This window comes from Cavia porcellus, unplaced genomic scaffold, assembly GCF_034190915.1.
Source record: "Cavia porcellus strain 051 isolate PalLab524CR breed Dunkin Hartley unplaced genomic scaffold, mCavPor4.1 scaffold_3, whole genome shotgun sequence".
Classification (NCBI taxonomy): domain Eukaryota; kingdom Metazoa; phylum Chordata; class Mammalia; order Rodentia; family Caviidae; genus Cavia; species Cavia porcellus.
Genome location: NW_026947486.1, coordinates 23,635,541 through 23,641,141, shown reverse-complemented (window position 1 = coordinate 23,641,141; position 5,601 = coordinate 23,635,541). Strand labels below are relative to the sequence as shown.

Below are 5,601 nucleotides of genomic sequence, written 5' to 3'. Positions count from 1 at the left end.
TGACAGCTGCAGGAAGCGGACTATCTATGCAGAGTCCAGCTGCTGTAACACGTCATGTGGTAACTTTTTTGAGCTAACACAGTAGAGACAAATGAATTCTTAGGACACTACTTAAAAATAGATTTTTAAAGATAATGGTCCCAACATGCATGAAAAGTTGATCTGTCACAGACAGCAAACGTTAGTTATACTGGAATTTCCAGCAGCAGCCTGAATATTTAAAATTTATGATTACAATGCACACAGAGGGTGCTGTTGAGTCTGAGACAGACATTCAATTCTGCATGGGACAGAGCTGCCCCAGTGCCTGTGAGCTTACTGCTGTTTCTCAAAGGCAAAGACCAAGTAAATCCTTATAACTTCCCACTCTGACTTACTTAAAGTTCCTAGTGGTAAGCTCAGTTGACTGTTCTTCATGTATGCTGCTGCATGCTCATAGTCACCTGCCTTCTCAGAGGTAAGTTGAGAGTTCTTGTTTGCAGGGTATGGCTCTAGGGCCTGCATTCAGTTTAACATTTTATTTTCATTGTTCTTAATTTTTTCTTCAAAGAATCCCATAAATGTTTTTTGTAGACTAGTTTTATATTTTACTTCTTCTCCATTTGAGTTAGCAATGGAAAATAGACCAAGAATTCAGGGATATCCACACCACCTTCCAAATTCAAGTCATATTTGCATCCAAATAAAGGATAATGTACTTTCTTCTGAAATTTCACAGTATACATTTCATTTCCAAATGATTGTGTTTCTGAAGCTTCAAGACATCTTATAAGTTCAAAACTATTGTGAATAATACAGATAAAGTAGCCTCCAGAGCCGAGTCTCTTGCAAGCCTTTCTGAGCATCTTGTCAGCCTGCTCAGAGGAGTAATGACAGACAAACTGACAACTGCAGATGTCAAATCACATGTCTGGGTCACAAAATTTATCAACTAAAAGTTCCTTTGAAGAGTCAGAATTTATAAATTCTGCATTAAAAAGATATTCATTATCATGATGACTTTTCATGCCCTCATACCACTGCTGACACTGCTTGACAGAAATGTTGGTGATATCAATACAAACTAGTTTGCTTATTTTTCCCTTTCTTCTACTTCAGCCAATCTCCACCTTTACCACATCCCAGGACCAAAACAGTGATATCACGGTTTATTTTTCTGTCGTACCTTTTCTAAAAGTTTCCCAATAAGCATTTTTAATCCAATTATTGAAGTTTCTTAGGTAAAAAAATATGACTTTGACTTTGCTTCTCTACACCAACTGCCTGAAGCTCATTGCAGTGGGGACCCACTGCAGAACTGTGTCCTTCTTCATTTATCCTGCTCATCAAGTTCTAGGTTTCTCTTTTTCTGAGTGCTATCTCCAATAGAAAGAACACCATCAGTTTCCCTTTTGCTTTTCTTTGAAAAGCTGTCAGCAACACATGAACCTTTTTCCTCTGGGGCAATTCCAACACCAAGATTTCTTTTCTCAGATGGAATATCTTCTCCACAACTGGAACTTTGTTTCACAGTCTACTAATGCATTCACCTCTTCAAAAGACTTTTCACATTCTTGTGATTTTGTAGAATTTTCCATTTCTGATTACTTGAATTGATCGTAAAACTTCATAAACCAACATAACTAGGCGGCCATGATTGGGGAAATGCCAGCCAGGATGTTAAAATCTCACTTAAATAAATTTAAAAAGGGGGAAGATCCCTTATATGAATCATCACATAACATTCTTCTTGATGATCTTCTCACTCTGAACTTATAAAATGTTTCTTCTGAGGGTATTTTGGGTTATCAATGCCATGTCTTCCCTTTCAATTTTGTGTCACAGTGCAATGCATGGCACTTATTAAACAAGATATGTCTGATCAGTGGGAATGCCCCTACACAGTTAAATGCTGGAGGGGATCTGCTTGCGTGCCTACAGATAATGGAATCCAATGTGATAGACAGAGAAAATATATTCAAGAATTCACTCAACTCCACTGACTCAGATGCTGGAGCGTCCAAGCTGCTTGTGAATATTTTGCTCTACTGAAAGAGAAGGTAAGCACAAATCAGCATGAGCCTTTCAAAATGAACTCTTATTGCTGAATTGTGCAAATCTGACTGCCAGGGACCAGCACTTGATACTGGACCTTTATTGAATGTCCACAACTTGAAACATGGTGATTCACAGGACTTGTCACAGGGTAGCTAATCTAAGAAGGGAACTGCTTCTATAAAAGATACCTCTAAAAAGGCTTCTAACTGAACAACTGATATGCCAAATACCTCTAGCACATTTCCTTGGCTCTAAGGGCTAAAAAAGGAAGGCAAGGATAGTAGTTACCTCTGTAACCAATAAATGGCTCTAGATGAACACTTCACTTTTAAATTGCCTGTGTCTTCTCTGCCTTTTATATGAACCTATCCATATATTTATGGTGTGTGTATAAAGGTAGAAGGGGTAGAGGAAAAGGGAAAACAAAACAGTTTGTATACCACAGCAAGATCTGTGCTGAAGCTTGCTTACACCTCACAGCAGATCATTGCACAGATCAGAAAGCTGAGACACAGACACAACCCATGAAACAGATTAAGGGCCTTGGGCCAGTAAACAGGAAATGCAAAACTTGGGCCTGAGACTCTGACTAAAAAAGCCCACATTTTTCTAGTGCCAGTCTGCAAATCTAAGTACCCTCTCTTCCTTTTCAGTGACTGACCTCCCTCAACCCCAATTTCTCCTCCAAACAAGATTTGCTTTTTAGGAGGCCTAAGATCACATTCTGAGTTCTATGTGGGTCCATCCAGGTGTGGGACTTGCTACTCCAGACCCACTCTGTTTCCACTGTCCAATCTCTCCCCTATCAGACATACTATCCCACTACCCACCCCCAAGTCCTTCCTGGCGCCCAGTGGAGCTGCAAGAACAATCAAGTGTTTGTGTGTGGACTCCAAAGTATACCAGGGCTAGAGCCTGGGGAAGCCACAACCCTGCGGAAAGAAGCTGGGCTGAGCTTTACAATTCCAGGGGTGAAGTGCCCAGCCTGCCTGTCCCTGGCTGTGTGAGCTGCCTTGGTCAATCAGCATCCCTGAACCAGTTTCTCAATATGTGCAATGGGAAGAACAGTCTGTGGGTCCTGCCCAAGAACACACAGGCTGCTTGCTGTGCTTCCAGGATGACTAGAGAAACACAAAAAGTTAGAAACCGACATACAGATGTAAAGCCACTTAAACTGAACTGATACTTTTCCAAAATTCAAGGTAAGTCCCTGTGCATTTCTCACTGGTTCTGGCATCAGCTCCTGCCAGCATCCTGCATACGAAAGGAAGCAAATTCTAGGAGGAACTGCAGCATTTAATCCCCAAGGGCCAACATCAATTCTGCCTGGCTGGATGACTTTCCTCATCTGTCTTGACTTTCCTCCCCTGTCAGCTGCCTGTTTTTCTTCAGTACTTTCTCTGCAGTGTTTGCACTGGGATGTGATCAGATTCAAGAAAGGAGGTCTGAAACACCATTTTATATGCTATCTACTTCTAATTTTGTATATGCAATCCAGACTTGACATAACATTTAGATCCATATCTACCTGCCTACAGTTGGATATGCCACAGTTGGATATTCTTTGATTCTCTGAAAATCACAATGTCTCAAACTGGTCTTTTGTGATATATCCTTCTCAGAAACATCATGGATTTGTTCACTTGACTTCTGCCAGTCATCAAATACCATCAAAGTTCATTCTGATTCTCAAGCAGAAACTCACAAGTTGTCCATCACCACTTTTTTTTACCTCATTTCTTTTTCCATATCTAAATTGCTACCAAATCCTGAATATTCCACCTCAAATTTATACCAGCATCCCCTGTCTATCATCCTAGTTTAGGCCACTATTTCCTAGAACCTAGCACACTGACACTGTCTCTTATCTGTTCTTCCAGTTTCAGTTTTTACTATAATCAGTTCTACAGAGTAATCTTAAAAGGTAAATGAAATCATGACACCTCCCTGTTTAAGTGTCCTAACACTTTCCTTTTACAACTAGAATCAGTGTCCAACTCTTCACTCTGGTCAAGCAGTGACTCGGGGAGGGCTACAACCTTCTGCTATTTTCTTCATATTCAACCTTCACCATCATTTATTCAAATAATATGAATATTTTTCAGTAAGAATTCATACTTTCTTCACTGATGGAATTTTGATTATAATTATCTTCAGAAAACAGTGATATAGCATTTTATTTACTGAACCTTTAATATTTATAAAATCTTTAGTGAGGCATACTTTTATACTTATTACAGGTATTTTGTCTTACTGTATTCTTTGGTCAGTCTTGCTACAAATTTATGAATTTTATTAAGCTTTTAAAAGAACAAATATGAGTTTATCAATTTTTTCTATTGGTGGTCTGTTTTCTATTCTTGTTATGTTCTTATTTCCTTCCTTCTCAGATTTAACCCACCCTCACTTTGTTAGCTTTCAAAGATGTAAATTCAGTTGACTTTTAAGACATTTTTTTCAGTATAAGCAACTAAAACTATACATTTATCTTTGTGCACTGCCCTAGCTGTATCCTACACTTTTTGTTGTTGATGTTGAGGCACGGTCTCACTTTGTAGTTCAGACTGCCCTGTGTGCGCTAAGTATCCCAGTCTGGCCCGGAACTATTTTCCTTCCTTAGCCTCCTGAGGGTTAGGATTACAGGCGTGTGCCACCATGCCCAGCATGTGTTACACATATTTTAATACCTTGTGATCAGTATATTCTAATTTCCCTTTTGATTTCTTCTTTAATAGTTTGTTTAGAGGTACAGTATTTCATTTATAAGCATTTGGGGATATGTATATATACTTTTGGATATATGCTGTTTATTGATTTTTAAATTAATTTTGTTAATGTCCTTAAGAGGACATATTTATCAAGATTTTAACCTTCTGATGATTTTTATGGCTAATAATAATTACCTTGGAAAGAATTTCATGTGCCTTTGAAAACAATATAATTTTGAAGCTGTTAGGTATTTATAGTTCTATAAAATGTCAAATACATATTATCAAAACATTCTAAATCCTTAATAATTTTTTGCTTTACAAATCAGAAGGGGTGATAAAATTACCAATTATGATGGTGAATCTGTGTGTGTGTGTGTGTGTGTGTGTGTGTGTGTGTGTGTGTGTGTGCACATTCATTGTCCCAATTTTGGAGCTGTTTTTATCATTATTCATTCACTTACTATCTTTTGTAAATGTCTCCTCTTGTATTTTTTCTTTAAACTTATCTTGTCTGATATCTATATAGCCACAACAGTACTCTTAGGTTTACATTTTGCTTTTCATCATTCTATTTTCAATTTACCTTATTTTTCCAGGACTGAAAATTGAGCCTAGGGCCTTTGCACTGAGCTCCATATCCCTTTTTATTTTTATTTTGAGACAATCTAAATTGCAAAGTTGTCTAGGATGGGCTCATTTGTGATCCTCCTACCTCAGCTTCCCAGAGTGCTGAGATTACAGGTGTGTACCATCATACCTGGCTAAGTGCTTCTCTTTTTGTCAGCAAACAGTTTGGTGTTGCTTTCTTATCCTGCTTAATATATCTCTGCTTTTTACTGCAGTGCTTGTCCAT

General features: G+C 38.3%; 1 pseudogene; it reads right to left on the bottom strand.

Annotated features, from left to right (window-relative positions):
• Positions 1–315: 315 nt before the first annotated feature.
• LOC100734303 (mRNA cap guanine-N7 methyltransferase-like) lies at positions 316–5,601 on the bottom strand (annotated as a pseudogene).